Genomic DNA, 25000 nt, shown 5'->3' on the forward strand with positions numbered 1-25000 from the left:
GCCTACAGAAAATGGACTCTGATTTATGAATGTATGATATGTTATGAAAAGGAAGGGTTGTAAATTTAGGTTGAATTTGGGGGTATCAAAACCAAAGCAAAATATGATGAAAGTAAAAATAAAATAGATGAACCCCATAATTTATTATACCATACCTGTTCACACTGAAACACTTATCACAATATTCTGTGGGTCTATATTAAAAAAAAAAACTTGTTAAACTTTGTGACATATTTCCATTCTATGGAGGTCAGGTGCGAACGAACGCCCCATAATTTTATTATACCATATTTATTCAAACTGAAACATAATTATCAAAGTATACTTACGCAGATAGATATGAAAAGTCTTTATTAAAGTTTGTGCCTATTTCCATTCTATGGAGGCCAGGCGCGAACGCAGACCCCACAATTTTATTATACCATCCCTATTTAAGCTGAAACATACTTATCAAAGTATTCTTATGTACATCTATATCAAAAACACTTGTAAACGTTTTTTTTTTTAATTTTTAATTTTTTTTATTTCCATACTTTGTGGACCAGGCGCGAACGCAGACCCCACAATTTTAATGAACCACCGTTCTTCCAGATCAACCATACCCATTCCTGTATCTCGATACATCTTCTTTCATTATATGTAATCAGTTTTTTTAAAAATAGTCAACCATATAGGAGCCTATTCGTGACCAGACACACACACACACACACACACACACACACACACACACACACACACACACACACACACACACACACGCACGCACACACACAGAGCTTTATATTATATATACATATATATATATATATATATATATATATATATATAGTAAAATGCGTTTTAAAATAAAGAAAAAGAGGCGATGAAGAGGGAAGAAAAATAAAGATTGATCAGCTGATCGGTTTCGCCCTCGCTTTCTCAAAGCTGTATCGAGAGATTTTAAAAGGAGAAATCGAAAATATGTACATTTAAAATAAAACTACGGTGCATTCCGTTATGCGTGAAAAAAAAGGGAAAGCAATTAAAATAAAGCAACGTTATTATATACGTCTTGTTCGACTCTTCCACTACAGTAGAACCCCGGGATACGGCATTAAACATTAGTAACAAAGTACAGTACAGTATATAATACACATGTATATATAATTAATAACATTATAAATAACACCGTAAGGCAGGGCAAATATCGTAACCAGGGACCGAAAATCATTATATTCCACATCGTAATCTGAGAAAAAAAAAAAAACTGTATCCTAGGGCCACCGCATCCCAAGGTTCTACTGTATTATTATGATGGGGAGGGGGTAGAACATTTTTTTTTTCGAGAGGATGGGATTAAAGTTCTCGTGGAGAACACAACACGCACGTTTGAGGCAAAATAACATTTTTGCACCGTTGAGCTGATTTGTTTGGCGAAATTCTCACTTACTGTCCCCAACCACGGTAAACATAGATATATATGACATTTATTCACTGTTTGAATATCAGTTTCAGAAAACTCAGTTTTTTTTTTCTTTGCATAACTGACACAATCATCATATCAAGAGGGTACCAATTCTTGGATAGCGTATCAATAATTATTTTAAATTCCTCATCCAATTTTGCTTTTGCACAAATCATAAGGGCACGATTTGTTACGGTTCAAAATTAAATTGATCTTAGTTTTTTTTTTTTGCGTGGGGGGGGGCGGAGCAAAATGAATCCCAGCGTGTATCCAATCCGGTAAATGTAGATTTGCTGTATATTGATGTAAGGCAACTAGGTGGCGTTTTTGTTACCAATACATAAAGGAAAGCTATTGGTTAGTTACACTCCTTCATAACTATATTTTAACGCAGGATGCATTTTATTGAGTAGAGAGAAAAACTTTTTTTTGACTCTGTTTGGTTATTGAAGAGACAAAATGTATCGTCCACATATCGAAAATAGACTAAGGATTTCATGGACCCAGAAAGTAATTACTCTTCATGGAAACCCACGAAAATACCCGCTATTATCAGCCCCAGGACTGAACCCATGGACACACCTTCATTTGCAGATACATTATATCGTTAAAAATGAATACTTAAATTATGAAACCTAATCTCAAAGAATTCAAAAAAAAATCTAATATATAAAAGGCTGTATGTCTGTCAGTTTGTACCAATCTTTTCAGACTCTTTCTCCAACTAGAAGCATAAAATGATTAGATTTTTTTATGGGTCGTTATTTTATGGATCTTTAGCCGATTAAAATAGTTTTTAAGGGGTTAAAATGGGTCAAAACTGAAAAAAAAATTCTACATTTCGTACATTCATCTTAGTTTATTTTTAATTTTTAATCAGTTCATATACATGTCACGTTGGTACAGTGGTAACGTCACCAGCTTTGAATGCTACAGTTTTGTTTTCAGTGTCCATTCTAATTGATCTCACCAAAATAAATGTCGCTCTAAAAAGACGACATAACTCCATTTTCATTTGATGAAACCCGTTTTGTTTTTCAGACCAGATTAGTTGGCTAGTTGTGTACAAATCCAAAGAGCGATAGGAGCCTTCTATCATGTCTGAGAATGACACAATGCTCCATGAGCGAGATCGGAGATGCGCCGCTGTACAACTCATGCTCTCTACTAATCAAAGTTATGACAAGAGGACCATTGCCAGCACTCTCAAAATGCAAATCGGGACGGTTCAACGCTTGAGGGCACAGCTGAATGAAGTTTCCGGCCATGAATATGGTCTTTGGTGTGGTTTCAAATGAGAGCCACGTCATCCCACCTCAGATCTTCGAAATCGACTTGAAAATCAACACCAAAGTGTACCTAGGTATGCGTAAGAGTGTAATTATCTCCTAGTGCAATCAGGTGGCTGCTGGCGCCGGACCAGAAATCCAAGGAGACACAGGCTTGGCTTTAGAAAGAGTGCTACGACTTTGTACTTCTATCTCACTGGCTCCCTCCTCCTGCGACCTGGACCCGCTGGACTATTTCGTTTAGTCATACGTCAAGAACATCACCAACATGACCTCCCACAACACCAAAGCCAGCCTGATTTCCGGCATTTGCCGTGTATTCGCCGAGCTCCCGCCCGCGCTTATGGAAAAGGCATGCTTCCAGTTCCAGATACGTATTGAGGCGGTGAGTAAGGCTGAAGGCAGCCACATTGAATAGATGTCAGCTCTATTACATAATCAAGTTACCTGAATTAATTTTTTCAATAAGAGTTTTAAAATGAAGCTGTGGTGTTGTTTTCTTTATGGCGATAATTTTATCGTTTCACGCCGTATAAATTATCAATCCTAAAAAAAAAAAAAAAAAAAAAAAACTCAGAAACATAAAATAAATCTTGTTTTGGATTTTTTTTTTCTTTAGATGATTGGTAACTTATATTATTTTATTCGTGGCGCAACGGATAAAAGTGTTAAGTTTATCAGTTCTAAGTGACAGCCTTATGGTGGTTGAGGGTTCAATCTTCAGCGCGAGCGATACCAGCAATACAACTGTAAGTTACTTATATTTTATCCGTGGCACAAGGATGACGGAACGGGAACAATATATTCTTGTGGATCTGAATAAAATGTTCGGTTTAAAATTCAATACAGATTCCCGAGTTCGACATAAGTTGAGGAGTGTAATGTAGTGCAAATAATACAAATAATACGAAAGCGGTTAATAATAATTATAGAAAAAAGCTCAATCGATGCAACTAGATTTTAACTCGGTTTGCCGATCCCATAAGTCGCTTCAGCAACAATTAAGTAATCTGCACTTTGTGGCTTTTAATGGCTCGATTTAATCTGTAGGACACATTTCTTGTATAAAATCATATCCTTACATCCTACACACACATATTCTTTCTCTCACTCTCGCCCTCCTCCCTCATCCTATCTATTTCTTTCTTTCTCTCTATCCCCCCCTCACTCTCTTTCTCGTTCTTTTACACACTCTCGCTTTCTTGAATACTTCAACGCACAGCGGAAATGTTGCTCCTGTTACGTACGATTGTCTTTGTTTTATTTGATTGTACGTTTCGGCAATACAAAGCATACCATTTGCAAAGCAACAAAGTTTCTAGTTATTGTTACATATGCAAATAAACATTTGTTAAAATTATTAGAAACATTTCTTTGTGGCCTCATACATTTTCAAATATTAGGGTTGAAAGGTTATTTTACAAAAAGGGAGAAAAAGACGATCGTATGAAAATATTTCGCGATTTGAGCATTTATATATATGACGTCATGAAAAGGGAATTAAAAAGCTTAGCGCGTGAAGTCCGTATAGAAACGTTGATTTAATTTGGATAAAATAAAATACGCATCAAGTGCGCTTGAAAGCCAAATTACAACGTATTATTAGCAAAATGAACAAATATTTTATTTGTTTGTAAATTTATAACATAAATATATTTCGGTATGTTGTTTTCTTTCGTTTTTCTTTTCTTATTCCTTGCCAAGGTTGTAAAGTTGGAGAAAGAAAAGCCTGTTTGTAAAGATCCGCGCGTTGTATCTCAGCGGTTGTATTTTAAAATGTTGAAACTGTGCGTAGGCAACGCGACAATAACGTCAAGGGTGTGAATTCCATATAGAAACGGTGATTTAATTTGAATAATATGAAATACGCATCAAGTGCACTTACTTGATGCGTATTTTATTATTTTTTTTTTAGATAATTGATAATTTATAATCTTTGGATTATTTGGACTAGTGTTCTCATCTTTTGTTATTTCTTTTTTACAAAGGAGTCACCACTTATCAAGACCCAGGGACCACTCGAGGATTAAGGTTAATGAGTGTACAGTGGTCGAGGAGAACATGCTGTAGTCATCTTGAGTAGTGGAAATTTGATAAATTCAATTACTTAAGGGGATGGCTCATCAAGAATTTGTTTCTGTTGGACTTTAATACAACCATATTGTAGTCAGTTGGAAAGCAAAAAAAAGGAACAGAGTTCCACAGGCGTGCAGTTCTAAGAAATAAGCCTTGTTCATGAAATCTACGTTTAGGTTTAGGCACAAATAAAGTGCTGGGGAAATTATTGATAGTGGTTTCAGCTAGACGAGTGTTTTTCGTGTGGGGGGACCATAGTTTGGATCTTAGATGAGCACTTGCCATGGACATAACGATAAAGAAGAGGCAAGATCGCAACGTCTCTTCTGTGGGAAAGAGGTTGCAGGGAAGAGAAAAGGGCACCCTACCCCCATTAGGCTATGAAGTCTATTTTGAACTCTCTCAGAGCAGGATAAACTGGCTCCTGCCCAGATGTGGCAACAGTACTCCATCCTTGGACGTACTTGGCTCTTATACAGGTAAAGAATTGCATCACCAGTGAGATATCTACTGGAGCGGTATAACTATCCCACCATTTTCCTTCTAACATAATGTCGACCGCCTCCGACCTTCTTCGTGTTTATCTTGTCCAACTCAGAAATCTTTCTGTCAAACTCGAAAATCTGAGCGAAATTTTGAATGAAACCCTATATTTAATCCACGGAGGTAACATGCTATTGTTCTGTCAGCCATGAGGTAGAAGTTTTAAGTAATTCATAATTGTACCCTTAGTATTGCCTGCACTGAGGATTGAACCTTCAACCTTCAGAAGAATTTCACTCAGAACTGGATGTTACTTAGTACTTTATCTGTTACGCCACTGATCCTAATATTTGACTGCCACCTATTCAGTTTCTAGCCCTAGATTTAAGATTATAATGTCATGTGAGTAGCGGATTGGTTTTATCGCCGGTATCCGGATGGAATACTGATGGGTTCGATTAAAATAATATTTATGGGCACTGGACGCTAATCTTGTGGTGTTCATGCATTGCTTCACATTAAACGCGACCTTCCCGGGGGTGCGGGGAAGAGGTTTAAATAAACGTTTCTAACAACTTCAGAAAACGTGATCTTAATTACTATGATGACTAACTGCTTTTACAATTGATGATATTACAATTAATAAATGATCAGTTTGTTGACCAACCATCAGTGACGTGTAGAGAACTTTTTCAGGGTAGGTGCTCAAGGGCAAAAACGGCAAAAAATATAGGAATGAACACTATCTCGTTGATACTCTCGTACTGAGATTTGGGAAAAATCTTTGTAATCCGTTTTCGGCCAGAAATTTGGCTGTTAAGGAGTCAAAGTTCAACGATTTGACCTTTGAGAACTCTACCAAACTCCTCCGACAATTTTGGGCTTAAATACTTGAAATTTCAGATATAGGTTCCTTGGACATAGATCTAACTTAATAACTTGATTCGAGCCCAAAACAATAAATGTTAAGGAGTCATAATAGGGGTCCAAGTTAAAAAAATTGACTACTTTTTTTTTTTTTTTGCTCAGCATACACCTCCAAACACCCGGGCAACGCCGGGCTGAAATACTAGTTGTTAATATTTCTGTTAGTATTTTAAATGTCTTGAGATACGGTGATTACACAGTGCCTTATTTGTTGGGCTATTATAAGATTGGTTTCGTTCACAGGAGAGATTGCTAAAATTGGGTTGCTAAGTTGAACAATAAATATCTGATTTTTATAAATGACCTTTTATAGGGATCTATAAATAAACAAAAAAAAATACGAATGAAAACAATTATAGGAAGTAACGATATTTTTTTAGATATGACGGGGAAAATAATATCCCCTCAACAAGATGTTCAAGATGCAATGGTCTTCATAACTTCCAATGCATTGCTTTCCCCATGCAGTTGTGTCTGATCTTGAATTCATTTTGGGCTAATTTACTGCATTCTCTTAGTATATGGTTTATCGTTTCATCGTTTCGTCGACAAAGTTTCGCGTTGTCCTGTGCAGCTGTCAGTAGAGATGATCTTTCTCTGTTCATGCGTCCTTTCCTTAGCCACGTTCGGATGTCTACGTGATTCTCTTCTTTTGTCATTCTTATGAGTCGCCCATATAGTATTTTCTCTTTCCAATTTTTTATTGTCTTTTTGTTCTTGGTTTATCATATCCTGTATTGTTCTTCCTGGCGGTGTCTCTGACTGCAGTGATCAGTCTTTCCGTCTTCTGACTCATGTACTTTTCCAAGGTTTTTTGTGCTTCTACATTTATTAGTCCTTGACCCTATTCGTTCCTTTTCACATAGAGACGGTCGATATCGTCTTTTGGGTGTAATGCATTATGTATCGTCATTAGTTTGTTAGTTCTCTGATCAAGATGCCTAAGTTCCTCTTTGGTCCAGCCTATGAATGGTACAGAATACCATATTAGTGATACTGCCCAGGTGTTTATTCCTTTAATTAAATTTCTACTGTATATTTTTGTTTCTAAGAATTTTCTTGTACTTCTCAAGTACTCTTTTCCAATCTTCTCTTTCATTTCTGTAGATTTAATGGTGTCTGCTTCCAAGCGCACTCATCTCCTCTTGATTGACCAGTTCAATGCCCTCTTATATTTCTAGTTTTCACTTTTTCATCTCCAGTAGTGCACACTTTTCCATCCCAAATTTCATTCTAATGTCCTGATTAAATATTCTGCTTATGTATATCAGCTTTTCTAGATCCTTCTTGTTTTTTTTTTTTTTTTTTTTTTGCAAACAATTCTTTTCTAGACCATTCTTGTTTTTTTTTGTTTTTTTTTGCAAACAATTCCAGGTCATCCACACACACACACACACACACACACACACACACACACACACACACACACACACACACACACACACACACACACATATATATATATATACATAATTAATAAAATAAAGACGATTTTTTCAGTCTAGAAAAAAAAACAACAACAACAAAAACATTACCGCAATGCAAACACAGACGCCACATATAAATTCAATATGACCACACTACCTGCCAATACCTGCTGTATGTTTTTGCAATATTATTTGTCGATTTTATTCAATATCTTAATTCCTATAATATTCCCAAGTAAACTCACTCTCTTCAAATAGTCTTGCTTTGAAAGAGTTAGAGGTGATTTCAACGTCTTTAAAATGTTTACTGCTACTCTCCCCGAAAATATCGGTGACTTTACTTACATTAACTTCATAATACCGATCGCACCGTTAGTGTTTATTCTTTTCATTCCGTATATGATTTTACCTATTACACCTACTATACATGAATACTAAACGCTCCCTTGCGCTGTCATTATTTAACTCTGGACAATTTGATTGGTTAATCTAATAATTGTTTGATTTTTGTTTTGAACACTGCTCGAAAACAAATAACATGGTGTCGGTCAGTGCTCCTTCTCATAAACATATTTTGTTATATAAAAAGATAATATATTTCGTTTCTATCTTTTAATATTTACATGTATTTACAAACTGAACGTATATGTCACTGGAACGAACAACAACCATCAGGCTTCACTAGCCAACCTCATTATTAGTCAGTTTTCCTTTAACCATAGTAAAACGATCGGCTATTCGAGAATGTATTCTCAAATGAAACACAAAAACAAACACTCTACTCTGAATAGAGGGTTCTTTTCTTCTTTTTCTCCTTCTTTGTCTTCTTCTCCATCTTCTCCGTCTGTTGTTGCGTTCTAAATGTAGAGAATTCTTATTTTAAGTAAAATACTATTTGAAAACAGTTATAACAGAAATTATTAAAGTTTGTAGAAAAGTAGCATATTTTGGGGGCATTCTTGGCTTTTCTAAATCAATGCCGATTATATTTTAGAGTCAGGAATATGTCCTCAAATACACTAAACAAATGCACCACGCTGATTTAAGTTGTTGTTGTTGTTGTTGTTTTTGTTGTTTTTCTTCTTTCTTCTTTTTCTTTTTTTTCTTTTCATTCCCCTTCTTCGGTTTCGTTGTCGACGACGATGACACGTTCTAAATGTAGAGGGAATGACACTACTTTTAATTAACACAAAATGTTTATTCAAATATGCAGAAGAGTCATTTGTACCAGTTTTGTTGGCTATTTTAATAAAGTTCCATTACATTTTAAATTGTCCATAATTGTACCTATTTACTATGCCTCCCCACGGGACAGAGTTAGACACCAGGGTCGTTTTTTAACGTGGAGAAAAGGTACAAAAATAAAAATTGTCTCAGTCGTGAAGGATTTCTCCTCCACCGAAAGAGAACAAGAAATGGAAGTGCAGCATCTGAAGAACAGATGGTATTTATTTGCTCCCCCACCGAACAAATTAGGCACAAGGCCAATTTTTAATGTGAGGAGTGAAGGGAGGGGGAAGGGAAAAAGGGGACCAGCTCCCGAGAGGAGGGAAATGGGAGCTGGTTAAAGGTCAAGTATGTGGGGGTGCTCCCACATCTGGTCTTTGCTAGTCATAGCTAGTCCTAGCTAGTCATAGCTTGCAGCATCTGCCGGAACAGATGGTATTTATTTGCTCTCCCACCGAGCAAATTAGGCACAAGGCCGATTTTTAATGTGAGGAGTGAAGGGGAAATGGGGACCAACTCCCCGGGGAGTAGGGGAGTTGGATAGTGACAATTGGTATGAAAGGTTGCCCCTACATTTACCAAGGTCTTATATGTGGGGTCACCCCCACATATGGTCTTTGCTAGTCATAGCTTGCAGCATCTGTCGGAACAGATACTACACTTTGATCTTGACCAAAAGGCCAATTTGAGAATAAATAATTACGCCAGCAATTACAGTTTTTACGGCAATTTAAAATAAATATAAAATAATGGTATTTATAGTGGTTTACGGATAGTGTACACAAAAGGCTGAAAGTGTCGAAACGTTAGGGCAATGAAGTCGCAGTAGCTAACATCCTTTAAGAAATATTTAGTCGCTTTACTTTATGTATAGAAAACAAAAGAGGGGAGATATAACACATTCATCCTCATACCATGCTGAGCTGATGGCGGAGTCATAAAGTCGAGGATGTATTATGGGAGGCAGATTCTCGAATCGATCATTTTAACTTATGTAAGGTATTAATAGTTTTGAGTAAAACATTTTAGACGACAAATTATTTTGCATTAAAAGATCAGAAATTTCGTATTTTACAATTGATATTAAATAAGGTTTGGAATTATTGTCGTGTATAATATTTTCAATGACTTTGTCTTCTAACCTTATAATAATTATTTTCATATGGGCATAAAATAAATTCATGTAGTTGATATTGTTGGTGCTTATATTTCTGTTAGTATCTTGATTATGATGAGATATGGCGGCAAAAAAGTGTATAAACACTAACCAGAATTTACTTTTCCAGAGCATTCATCGTCAAGCCCCAAATATCAGCTGACGTTATATTGTATACAAACAGACGCTATACTATTATGGGTTCGTGTGAAGCGAGACGTGTGCTTATTTAGACAATCCATAATTATAAAAGTTTTTTTATATGTATATAAATGTCCTTTCCTAAGGACATATTGGAAGCTGGCGCTTGTTTAGTAAGTTAACGACACGGGCTGACAAGCTGGTTTGCTGTTGGAAACCAGTTTATTCCGCAGAAATACTTCTAATTAAGATGTTGGTAACCTTCACACGGTCCATGGTCTAAGTATTCGGTGTCTTTCTGGAAAGAAATTTAGAGATATCGGGAAAACCAAGACAAAAATAAAATAATTTTATTCAGACGAAATGAATGAATGACTTCATAGGAAGTAACAAACAAAAGTGAAAACACTACAGAGTTAAAGATAACAGGAATTCTAACCAAAAATTCCACAGAGATATTTTTTTCGTTATCCGCTCAGTGTGTCTCACGGACATCTTCCTTTGTTCCCAGTGAATATTTGTGTTAAACAAGTTATTGACTTTAAGGGGGGGGGGAAGTAAATAAACAGAGGAACTGGACGAGAGGAAATATCTCAGTTATTTAAACTTGTCATTGTTTATTACTTCTCCGATAACAAAAAAACAACAACAAAAAAACAACAACAACAATACTAATAACGGATAAGAAAACTTTGTAAAAAATTTATTTTTGTAAATCGGAAATTAATGTTTTTACAAAAATCTCCCATATTTAATTTCTGTTTTTTTTTTTTTTTTTTGTGCGATTTGTGAGTGAGAATCCCCGGAAAAAATAATTCTGAAACATAAAACTACTTCTTAAGAAAAAATATTCTCACGGAAAGTACTTAAATTCAAGTTTCGTGTGTCAGTCTTGACGACATATCAACCATCTTAGGTTTATTTAATACGGAAACTCAACACGTGTTGTTATCGATTTATTGATTGATTTGATATTACTATTTTACGGCACATCAACCCTTCAACGTTACGTGAAGCCGAAACAATCCATATATGGAACGATTAATATAACTTGCTATTTTACCCATATGTGCTTCCATGAATCGGAGATAATCAAAACAATAAAGTTTGAACAAATCACACTCGAATTCTTAATCTTCTATGGTATTCATTAGCCCATTTGAATTCAAAGCGATGTTTTTTTACAAGAAAAAAACATTATATAAAGGCTTTGTAGATATCCTCCCGTGTCATAGTTTACGAGCTGAAATGATGTAAAATTCTAATGTGCAAATCTTTTTAATCGAAAAGAAAAGCTCATATGTATTTGATTCGTGGTAGCCTAATGAGGTATCACTTCATGAAAAGCGGGGCAGTCATGTTTCGGAATATATTATAATCATAGATAGAATATAGTAATTACGAATTGTCTTCAATAAGTTTCCAGACTTTTTTGTTCAGGCATTTAAAATTATTGTAGACTCTTGAAAATTCAGTATGTTATTGCCATATATCTTATGGGATGACTGACCAATTTTTATGATTTCAACTTCAAATGAACAGCTACAAGAGGAATTCGAATACATCATACTAAAGCATGATTGTCACAGCTGGTGAATTTCAAAAATGCTATTTAGACACGAGGATACTTTAGAAGAACGATATGCAATAAAATTCAGTTTTAAACTTGGTCAAAATGCTACGGAAACTATGTAATCTTTAAAACTGCTTTTGGACTATCTTGCATGAATCGAGCATCAGTTTTTAAGTGGTATAAGAGATTCAAGAAGAGCAGGGACTCTATGAGGGATGATGAGAAATGTGAAGTAAGGAAGACAAAACACAAGAATTGATTTACCAAATCCAAATTTCATGGATAAAAACCGTCGTGTGTCTATAGAAACAATAAGTGCACAGTTTGATGTCAGTGTCGGAACTGTACACACAATTATTCGCGAGGAATTGAAGATGCGGACGATTTTCACGACGTTTATCCCAAGAGTGCTTAAAGAAGATCAGACTGTTTTTTTTGTTTGTTTTTTACACAGTGATCACCACTTATCAAGGCCCGGAAGCCACTCAGGGATAAGGGTTATTGCAAGTACATTACGTTAGTGTGGAGTTTTGATGAAGTGTTTACTTAAGGGGGCGGTTCATTAGGAATTTGTTAACGTTGGACTTGAAGACATCCAAGTTGTAGTCCGGTGGGAAGCAGGCAGACGGAACAGAATTCCACAGGCGTGCAGTTCTAAGAAAGAAGTTTTGTTCATGTAATCCGCGTTTTGATTTAGGCACAGATATAGAGTGGGGGAAATTTTTCACAGTGGATTCAGCTAGACGGGTGTTTTTCGTGAAAGATTGGCGAGGGGGGACCAGAGATTGGAGTTCAGACGAGCACCTGCCATGGAAATAACGATAAAACAAGGATAGGTTCACAATCTCTCTTCTGTGGGAGAGAGGTTGCAGGGTAGAGAAAAGAGCATCCCCCACTAAGCCACGAAGTCTATTTTGTACTCTGTCAAGGCAGGATAGGCTGTTTTTAGCAGCTCCTGCCCAGATATGGCAACAGTATTCCATCCTTGTCTTTAAGGTCGCACATTATTGTTTAAACAAGTTGGGGATCACTTGACCATAATGGGTATCAAGACAATTTCTTACCCTCCCTATAGTCCAGACCTTGCTCCATGTGACTTTTGGTTATTCTCTAAGCTCAAAGAAAAACCTCATAGACTGTCGTTATGAGACAATCGAGGAGATGAAAGAGGCTGTAGCGAGGGTCATTTACACTCTAACATAAGAGGACTTCTATGGGGCCTTCCAGAAGTTGTTGGAACGGAACAACAAGTGCATTGCGGTCGGAGAGGATTACGTCGAAAGGAACTAGAGTTTCACGTGTGTACTATCAATAAAGATTCCCATGCGAAAAAACTTTGGAAGCTTATTGAAGGCATTTCGTATAATAGATATCTGTAACGGCAATTGCAACAGATACATAAAAAATGAAATTTGTAAAATACCAATGTAAAAAAAAGGGCTTTTACAGTTTTGTTTTTATTTGCATATTTTAAAGGCGAAAAAATTGTTGATTAGAAAAAAAAAACTTTCATGGTTTGTTTTTATTTGTTTACGCATGCGCAGAATTTTTCAAACCAGAACTCGTAAACCAGATGAAGGGTTTCATTGCCCAAACAAGACTCTTTGAGTTTTATATTATAATAGATATGTTTATGAAATTATAAAAGTAAGTTTTTGGAGGATTTTGAAAATAAAAGTTTTTTATTTGAATTTATATAATAAATATATGTTTATGAAAGTATAAAAATAAAATTATTGAAAGCAAAATAACAAAATTTAAAACATGATAAAAAAAACATATTCAATACAAAATATTCCCCAAATAGTTTTAAAAGATATTAAAAAGTATTTCAATAATTCTTTAAAAAAATAAAACTAATTTCAATAATTCTTAATTGAAATAAGACCAAAAAAACTTTTCAATTATTAAAAAGTGTGTTGTTTTCTTTAAAGAATTAAGAATTATTGTTCTATTTTAATATAAGTATCGATGTTACTATTTACGTATAGATTGTTGACATGCTTTTTCTCTCAATAAGCATATAACGTTTTGCTTCTATAATTTTTAAAGACAACAAATCAAACTTTATTTACTAACTAGCCAATTTTATTTGTTATAGTTATTTCGTGTTATTGCCAGTATAATAATATACCTGGCTAACATTTATTTTAAACTATATAATTCGGCCTAGACCAATCATAATATGAAAGTTCTAAAATAATAACCTAAAAAAAATTGAAGGAGGAGACTTGATTACAAATATTTCTCATATGTTATATCTCTCCTCTTTTGGAAATAGGGTACGATTATGAATATCTTCAGTATCAAATAAGCCTGTGAAATTTACTGTATGTATAGAAAACCAAACAGGGGAAATATAACATATGAGAAATATTTGGAATCAAGTCTCCCCTTGCTGTTATTTCAGATCATTTGAAACAATAGCAACAAATTTTAGTCTCCCCTCCTTCAAGGCCAGAGGTTATGGGGAAATATCAGATATCTTGTAATTCATATGCAAAACTAGGAAAACAAATGACTATGATTGAAATATTGGTAAAAGTGCAGTAACTTTCCACCGATAAAAAATCCTTTAAAATTACCACTATTATAGGTTTTCGAGGGCGCTGAAAACGAAAACAACAGTTAAAAATCCCAGGAAACGAGTAATTTCAATGATATGAATAAATTATAGTTTTAAAAAGTGGGGGATCACTTTTCTATATTAATTTAATGTAAAATAAACCCACTTTATAGATAATGTGACTATAAAGTGGGTGCTCATTTTGCGTTAAATTAATATAGAAAAGTGATCCCCAACTTGTTTAAACAAAAATGTGCGACCCTAAAGATAAATGTCACATAAACCACTACAGAATTCAGGTTATTAACTTTCCAACGAGCCTTCATTTGCTAAGTTCTGAAGAATAGTCGCCAAGATTTCGAGTTTATAAAATTGCCAATAAAGTGGTATATCTATATATATGGATATATCGCTTCTCATAAATAAATTGAATATTGAAATGCTCATATATTTGGTTCTATGGAACAAAACTACATGAAAATTTGGAAGCTTTTTGGAAGATTATAATACTATTCTACAGTTAAAATTTTATGACAATTGGTAAAAGAGAGCCTATATTATCAAGTAAGATCTTTGACTTACTTGCAGTTTCATCAAATACTTTTGTATGCAAAATCCGATCCCGCATTTTGCTAATTCCTACCCTCAGATGAGAAGGAAAGTATTTCTTCGAAACTCCGCGGATTAAGGACTATCCACTTATCAAGTGTTTCATTTTCAGATTAAATATGTTTTTACCTCTTTTTCAAAGTTTTTTTTAACATGTTTTATTAAATGTTTGCTCTTATATATATATATATATATATATATATATATATATATATATATATATATATATATATATATATATAACTACTTCATTTACTCACATAAAATTAATATACGAAAGTATGGATTTATGCGTAAACTTTAAGTATTTACTTAAAAAGTGCTCAATACGTAGGTAGAGCTAGTTAGTAATTTATAAAATATATATGGCGAGATTAAGCTACACTGAATATTCGGCGTTTCATCCACTCTAGGATTCATCAGGCTTATGCGCATAAGCCTGATGAATCCTAGAGTGGATGAAACGTCGAATATTCAGTGTAGCTTAAGCGCCATATATATTTTATAAATTACTATATATATATATATATATATATATATATATATATATATATATATATATATATATATATATAATTACGTAGAAAAATGCGAGCATGAAAACTAATATGGTTAAGATTTAACTTAGAAAAGTAAAAGGACTTGTTGTTAAAACTTGAAAAGAAAAAGATATTTTAGTAAATAATATAATTAATATTGCTGCATTAATAATTGATTATATAATGTTAAATTGAATTTTAAAAAAAATCTTAATGCTGCAATATTTTAAGTTATAAATAATAATTCGCTGAATTATGACCATTCGTCGTCCTGCGTTCCTAGAATTCTGTGCGGCATATTTAGACCAGCTTCTGTTATCTTTTGTTTTTGTTAACGGAAACCTTAACAGAACAGATAAACATAGAAAACAGATATCGTCTGTTTTCGACTGGAAATAATCGCAAGTTGATATCTTTGTTTCTTTCAGACAATTCAGTGCGGCTTACAAAGTAGGTCATACTTCAAGCAACTTCCCTGTTGCTTGCTTCAAGACGAAACCAATGTACATGTCTTTGCGAATTCAACATTTATAAACAGACATTCGCAAAATTCTGGACACAAATATTGCATAGTTAATTAATCCATGTGACAAGATTGAAATTACTCGTTACTTTATGCACTGAAATGAAACATGAAAATTAAAAATAAACCCAAAAGGAAAAAAACAAAACAAGTGAAGCATGCATTGTTCCCTGTGACTGCACAGTGAACGAGGCATAAAAAATGACTAAGTTCAGCATTTGCCTCTCCCAATTAGTCCCAAAATTCCCCAGGGACTCAAATCTAAAGCAAATTTAGCCCCAAAGTCTCAAGGCAACGTCAAATCCTGGTCAAAAATGAACAAACGGTGCCGGTTTAGGCCTTAATATATGTAAATTTGAGTTATGCACCATGCAAAAAAAAAAGAAAGAAATGACCAAGTCCATCATTGCCCCCCCTATTTAGTCCCCAAAGTCCCTAAGGGGTAACATATTTAAATTTGAGTTCAGCACCATGCAAAAACTGCTAAATAGACATACACAGAAAATTTGGGATGAATATGGCAAAATAGTCCCAAAAATGGAGTGCTTTTATTAGCCCTAAAAGAGCCCCTGGGTCGCACCCAAGAGTTGTGACGAAGTATAGACAAGCAAAATTGTATAGAAATCAGTTAGTTACAACTTTTCAGAAAGTTTTATAAAAATCCAAGGTATCAATATTTTTTTGATAAGCACAAAAGAGTCAATTTTAACCATTTAACCATAAAGCCACCCCTAGGGCGGGGGAGCAAACGGAGTTTTCTCGGAAAATTCAGTCAGTTACTTTTTACTCATATCATATTTAATGCTTGTGCAAAATTTAAAAAAATTCCAAGGGGTAGCTATTGAGAAAAGTGTGGACAGACGAACGGACGAACGGACAAGGGTGAATCTACAGGTCCACCCTCCTTTTGTCGGGGGAGTAATAATAACAAGTTCTCATTATAACCTACATTTAAACAATAGTGATTTATCTCCGTATTAATACGAAAGCTGTATAAATTGAAATATAATATTTTATCTTCCAATTCCATAATATTAAACTTTCCACCGGTTAATGCCAGACAGCATGGTAGTATATATATATATATATATATATATATATATATATATATATATATATATATATATATATATATATACTCGGGGTTTTTTATATTCAAAAGTAATGGACTAATGAATTCAAAGAGGTTGTTAGATAGTGCTCAATAAAAAGAGCTGATAATACTTGTTTATTGTTATATAAACATGCTCACATCCCGCTGTTACAAATAGCCATTTGTTTCAATCAAACAACAGATATCATCAGGCAGCGACTTGACTATTCAAAAGTTCAATAAATATTCATTGAACTTTTGAATAGTCAAGTCGCTGCCTGATGATATCTGTTGTTTGATTGAAACAAGTGGCTATTTGTAACAGCGGGATGTGAGCATGTTTATATAACAATAAGCAAGTATATATATATATATATGCGTATTTATTATATATATATATATACATATATATATACATATATATATATATATATATATAAATACGCATTAGGTGCACTTGAAAGCCAAATTACAATGCAACATTACGAAAATAAACAAATATTTTATTTGTTTGAAATTTATAATTTAAATATATTTCAGAGTCAAACTTTATCCTCAGTATTTTCTTTCTTTCTTCCTTCTTCTTTCTTGCCATGTTGTAAAGTTGGAGAACGAAAAGTCAGTAGTAAAGATCCGCCCGTGGTCTCTCAGCGGTTGTATTTTAAAATGTCGGGAACGGTGCGTGTGCTACGCGAGATTAACGCCAGGAGTGTGAGTTCCGTTATAGAAGCGTTGACTTAATTTGAATAAAATAAAATACGCATCAAGTGCAATTTTCCCTTCAAACAAACCTGATGCATATTTATTTTATTGGAATTAAATCAACGTTTCTATAACGGAACTCACACCCCTGATATATATATATATATATATATATATATATATATATATATATATATATATATATATATATATATGTGTATATATATATATATGTATATATATATACATATATATATATACCAATGTTAATCGTGACACACTGCACTGATGATTTCTGAAAGGATGAAAATTAGTGTTTGTAGGTATTTAATAATTATCATTATAAATAATTATATATATATATATATATATATATATATATATATATATATATATATTTATTCCAGGTGGAAAATATTCAAAAGATTAGAATCATTGAATTTCAACAAGAATCGTTGATGGTGCTCAATCAAAGAGAGCAAATTTATAATTGTTATTTTCTTTATGTAAATATAGTCATAATCCCCACCAAGAAATTTTTGTAACTTCCCCTCTTTTTTTTTTTAACGGAAACACAAGTTAAATTTATGCTTTCGACTTCATACCATAAGATCTTTTAACCATGCAACACGTTAGACATGGCAAAATATTTCCTCCTCTAAAAAAAATAAATTTTGTTAATTTTCGTATATATATATGTATTCCCGATTCCGATAGAATTATTGATTTCAATTCCGATTCTTTATAAATCTCTAAATATTTAACACTATAGAGTTGTTATTTTTCCTGATTTCTGTAAAAAAAAACAAAAACAAAAAAAAAAAAACGAACAAACACGCATGTTAAATATTCAGCTAATTTCATAAACGTCAAAATACACTTATAGAGGATAATCTATAGATTTTAGCTTTATTGGTATTTTAAAATCAATAAATATTTATTATTTAATCATTATTTCCAATTATTATTATTCCATTATTATTATATGGAAGATTTTTCTTTAAACAAAATCAAATAAAAAAAAGACTATTAAAAGAACCATTTTGGCATCGGAAAATAGGCACTATTTTTTTCGATTCCCATACGAATTCAGATACCCTCAAATTTCTCGATTTTTCCGATTCCCGATTCTGATTGCGATAATCGTCCCAACACTAATATATATATATATATATATATATATATATATATATATATATATATATATCTTTATATACACACACACACAATGTGTGTGGGTGTGTGTTCCGAATTTGCTTAAAAGACATTTTAATTCATACAAGTCTGTCCATTTTAATACATATTCCTTTGATGACAAACTTCAGATGCTTTCAAAAGTGAATTTTCACCATCAAATTAAAAAAAAAAGACTCATCAGCATTCAAAATTGCTTTCTCGATTTATTTATCCCTTTTTAATGTTAATGGTTGTTTTTCTTTTTTTTAAATTTTATATTCGTTTTTGTTTTGTTATATTAAGATCAATTGTTTATGCTCATTAGATGATTCTGTGAATCTTCTAGCCAACACCGCGCTCAGTATTCTACTGCTGCTCTGTACATTAAATCTATGCTATTAGAATAAGATTCATTCAGAAATCAGGATCTGTTGTGGGGGGTGATAAACGTTCTTTATTTAGTTACTGTGAACCTTCAGATTGGATAAGAAAAACGGTATCTTTGAAAGAGTACTGAACCATTAAGAATTGCTATCAGCTATGGTTGACTTAAATTTCAAAAACAGACGTTAAAAGATTATTCGACGGATAATTATTTAAATGTTCGGCTTAAAAAAATCGTGAATCACTGGAGAGTTTTATTAACTTCCTTTCGGATTCAGCAGAATAGATAATTGGTATTTATCAGAAAAACAAAAATTCACGTACATGGAGTAGTGTTCCCACATCCGGGCTCGTGTATCAACTACTAACTCATCTTTTTTAGACAGGATGAATAAAAATAGTTTCTAACCTAATAGGTTGCGCACTGTCTGTACAGCTCCAATCCCTTTTACATCACCATTTTTTTTGTGTTTTGCATCTCTGTGTATATGTTGGTTTTACAAGTGTCCTCATGGAACATGTCCCCATGCATCTGCTGCACCTCCAATATTTTAACGAAAATACTCTCGACCTACTCAGACAAAAGCAAAATCTAATCTCCTTAGGGGTTCCTAAATATCTAATCCCTTAAAACATTTAATCTAATCTCCTTATTTAGTTCCTAAATATCTACTAATCTTCTTAGGGGTTCCTAAAATCTAATCTCCTTAGGGGTTCCTAAATGTCTACTAATCTCCTTAGGGGTTCCTAAAATCTAATCTCCTTAGGGGTTCCTAAATATCTACTAATCTTCTTAGGAGTTCCTAAATATCTACTCCCTTAAAACCTTTCTTTTGAACGTTTGACTTTGCACTTCCTACTTCCTGTTTCCTGGACCGTGCCAATATGTAGTAATTTAAATGTGATATTAACAGACATATTGTCGCCCAACTACCCATTTAAGTTGCTACCTATGAATATATATATATATATATATATATATATATATATATATATATATATATATATATATATATATATAAACATGTAAATTTTGAAACAATTGTACATATAGAATTCTTAGTGAAATCCATTTAAGAGAACGGAGGTTGAAGATGCACATTTTCAAAATAGTGATTAGAAGTAACCGTAGATAAAAATTTATATAAAATAGTATGGCAGTTGAAAACTTTATTGAACATTATGTCACCATGCAATGAGAACCACATATTTTAGAAGAATGCAACGTAAACATTTGGGCATTTTCAGTCGCAAAATAGTATTTAATAGTGAGTGTGGAGAATTGGTAAGAATCCTATAATTGCATCGAAGTCGAACATTTTTATTAATTACAACGCCATGAAATGATAATCTCATATATAAAAGGCTATATGTCTACATGTCACGTTGATATAGTGGTAACGTCACCAGCTTTTAATGCTACAGTTTTGCTTTCGATTCTAGCTGATGACACCAAAGTAAGGTTGTTTTTTGTTTTACGGCATATCAACCCTTTTCAGGTTACTTAGTGCCGAATCCAGTGATTTTTAAGAAAAAGCTTTTAATAGAATATATTCTGTTTTTTAATTTTTTTTTCAAGTCAGCTTCTATTTAATCGATAGCTGGGACGCTAACAGGTATTACCACTCCGGATCAGAGTGGACCTGGGAGCAATGACAATTAAAGGGTGGCTCCACACTTCCCAAAGCCCGCAAACTGAGGCTTCACCATCGGATATAGTTTAAGGTTATATCCAGAACCCTAATGGCACCCAAATATTTTTTTTTACTTTTGAAATTATGACTCTACAATAATATATACGAAATCTGGAAAAATAAAAATATATTTAAGGGTATTTAAACAATAATGTGCGACCTTAAAGGCTAAGGTCGCATAACCCACTAAACAATTCAGGTTATTAGTTTTCCAACGAACCTTTATTTGTTAAGTTCTGATCAATAGTCGTCGAGATTTTGAGTTTATAAAATTGGTAATAAAGTGGTATATCTATCTATCTATCTATCTATCTATCTATATATATATATATATATATATATATATATATATATATATATGGAAAATAAAAAAATTACAATAAGTTTACCAAGGTAATCAAAATGGTAAACTTAAAATATATTAGAAATATTAAAGAGTTAATATTTACAAGTAAAATAAACTCAGCCAGATGTAAAAGCTCAATAAAACCGAAAAGGAAATAGAGCTTATAATATGAACAAATGATTAATAAAACATGTTAAAAGACATCTTGAAAAAGAGTTAAAAACATATTTAATTTTAAAAAAGGAAGCACAAGATAAGTGGATAGTCCTTAATCCGCGGAGTTTCGAAGAAATACTCTCCTTAAAATTAAATATGTTTTTAACTCTTTTTCAAGATGTCTTTTAACATGTTTTATTAATCATTTGTTCATATATATATATATGGATATATCTAAGCCGGTGCGCCCTAGTTTGATATATAAAAATTTAATATAAAAAAGTTTAATATATAAAAATTTAATATAAAAAAGTTTAATATATAAAAGTTTAATATATAAAAGTTTAACATATAAAAGTTTAATATATAAAAGTTTAACATATAAAAGGTTAATATATAAAAGTTTAATATATAAAAGTTTAATATATAAAAGTTTAACATATAAAAGTTTAATATATAAAATTTTAATATATAAAAGTTTAATATATAACAGTTTAATATATAAAAGTTTAACATATAAAAGTTTAATATATAAAAGTTTAACATATAAAAGTTTAACATATAAAAGTTTAATATATAAAAGTTTAACATATAAAAGTTTAATATATAAAAGTTTAATATATAAAAGTTTAGTATATAAAAGTTTAACATATAAAAGTTTAATGTATAAAAGTTTAATATATAAAAGTTTAACATATAAAAATTTAATATATAAAAGTTTAACATATAAAAGTTTAATATATAAAAGTTTAATATATAAAGGTTTAACATATAAAAGTTTAATATATAAAAGTTTAACATATAAAAATTTAATATATAAAAGTTTAATATATAAAAGTTTAATATATAAAAGTTTAACTTATAAAAGTTTATCATACAAAAGTTAACATATAAAAGTTTAATATATAAAAGTTTAATATATAAAAGTTTAACATATAAAAGTTTAATATATAAAAGTTTAACATATAAAATTTTTACATATAAAAATTTAACATGTAAAAGTTTAATATATAAAAGTTTAACATGTAAAAATTTAACATGTAAAAGTTTAATATATAAAAGTTTAACATATAAAAGTTTAATATATAAAAGTTTAATATATAAAATTTTAATATATAAAAGGCTATATGTGTGTCTGTCTGTCTCCATATTTTAAAACTTTATCTTCACCGAAACTAAAATCGCATAGGGGCCTCAAATGATTTTGTTAAAAGACGTCTTGAAAAAAGAGTTAAAAACATATTTAATTTTAAAAAAGGAAGCACAAGATAAGTGGATAGTCCTTAATTCGCGGAGTTTCGAAGAAATACTCTCCTTCACATCAGAGGGCAGGAATTATATATATAATTAAATATCATTAGGCGCATAAAAGATATACTCATGGACATGCATGTTTTTTGCTTTCAGCCGTCATCAGCACGAGTTAGGATCGATATGACGAAGTCAGATTTATATCTCGATTCATATTACTATTCACAAATCGATTAACGACGTTCTCCAAATAAAGAAACTAATGTGCTTTGGACACTTTTTCCCGCTACCAGACTCCAGCTATTTAAAAAGATTATATGAAGAATACTCCATTGAATTAAAATCAAGATGATGATCACTGCAGAGATGAACCAGCCAGATATGGATTGAGATCCTTTTTACTGACTTGCTTGACGTGTTCAACTGGAAACAGTTTTCATTAAAACTGTCGACAACCATCGCAAACCCAAGACCGTCTTTACCGGCGCCATGTCTTTTTTGTTTGTTTATTCGTTAACGAACACATATAAAAATTATAAATAGTTCTATTTTCACTTCTTATATAAATAAGCCATATTCTCTTTGTCTTATTTTTCTGGAAATGATAATAAAGTTCAACGGCTTTTATTACCAGCGTAAATATTTTAAATATCTTTTAGTGCAATTAGTCATTTGAGGGAAACTTTAAAGAAATGCCGTGAGGAAGAAACCGCAAAAAATATTTCGCTCCTAAAAAACAATATCTACCCAGAGACACCATGGATACAGACTTAAACAACAACAAACATGTGGGCGGGGCCAGAGCCAGCACCACCTATCCTTTATCGGTTACCCCTCCTGCAAATGCTTAATGTCTACTGACAGAAATATTTTCACGTGGGTGTTCTCTAGTTTTCATTTTTATCTTCTTAAAATGTTGTCGGATAAAATGACTTTCCACTCTACACTAAAAACCAATATGTAGGTATGCCTAATAAACGGTGAAAATTAAAGAGCGGACAATTGTCATTTTTTTTTATAAAACCTAAATTAAAAATGATAATATATATTTTTCATTTTTCTTTTAAACTTTTATTAAAGAACAGTTCACAAATTTATGTAAAAAATTAAAAATAAATTACATATGAAATACGTTCATAAGACAAATTACGAAACAATATTATGTAAAATAATAATTATCCTATACCTCTATAAGACAACCATTCGCCCATGTGTGGAATATTGTTGTCACATTTGGGCTATCGCATCTGCTACTAGTCTCTACCTCCTGAATAGTGTACGAAAGAGAGTCGCCAACCTAATAGGGCCCGAACTGTTATCTAAGCTTCAGCCTCTATCCTATCGACGAAATGTTGCATCACTCTGCTTGTTCTACAAGTATTTTAATCGTGAATGTTCTGACGAACTGCAAGCCCTTGTACCCCCTCGACGTGAATACCTCCGATAAATCCAACAAGCAGCTAAATCCCACCCCTACACAGTAGAGATCCCTAGGTGTAAGAAAGTCTTCTACTCCAATAGTTTCTTCCCCAGAACTGCTCGACTTTGGACATCACTTTCGGAATTCTGCTTTCTCAACTGTATTTGCGTGCAGAAGTTCAAGTGTAAAATGAACAGGCATCTTGCTGCTCAACTCCCTTCATAATATTCCTGCAACTTATGATATTTTAAACCATTTATTTATTTGTTTAAAATTAATATTTCGTCGATAGACACCATCTTCAGAATTTTATGCGTTTTTTTTCCTCGCCATGATGGTAAATCTTTCTTTGTAACTTTGTTAGACGCATTTTATTTTAAAATTTAAACAACGAAAAAAAAAACACCTGACTTTTAGAAAAAATCAGTTTTAGTTTATACAAAATGCATTTTATCTTGTTTCAATATTTTAAAGCTGTGTTTACCCCTTGTAATGGCATTTCAACCATTAATCAATGCTTACTTTTTTTTTGTAAAGAAGTATGGTGGACCAAAAGCGTAAAGAAATCATAACAGTCGGCGGCAAAATGTAAAATCTTGACAAAAGACAAACAAGCTCGTATAGTGGATGATATCCGCACGTAGCTTTGTAAAGTTTACATAGAAGTTATTTAAAAATCTTTCTTTGTTACTTTACTGTCATTTTTTTTTGTTATGTAGTTGCTAATGAATTGTCTATTTAACCAATTCGAGGATACTAGACTTGAAGTCTTCCATGTTTTAGAAGTATCTTTATAAG

The 25000-nt window shown here is 32.4% G+C and overlaps 1 protein-coding gene across 2 annotated transcripts in view; it reads right to left on the reverse strand.

Annotated features, from left to right (window-relative positions):
* Positions 1-25000, reverse strand: part of LOC145276742 (uncharacterized) — a 343433-nt gene that overhangs the window by 225736 nt on the left and 92697 nt on the right. The gene's annotated exons all lie outside the window — the stretch shown is intronic.

This window comes from Euprymna scolopes, chromosome 1 (assembly GCF_053919585.1).
Source record: "Euprymna scolopes isolate OS-2025 chromosome 1, ASM5391958v1, whole genome shotgun sequence".
Taxonomy (NCBI): domain Eukaryota; kingdom Metazoa; phylum Mollusca; class Cephalopoda; order Sepiida; family Sepiolidae; genus Euprymna; species Euprymna scolopes.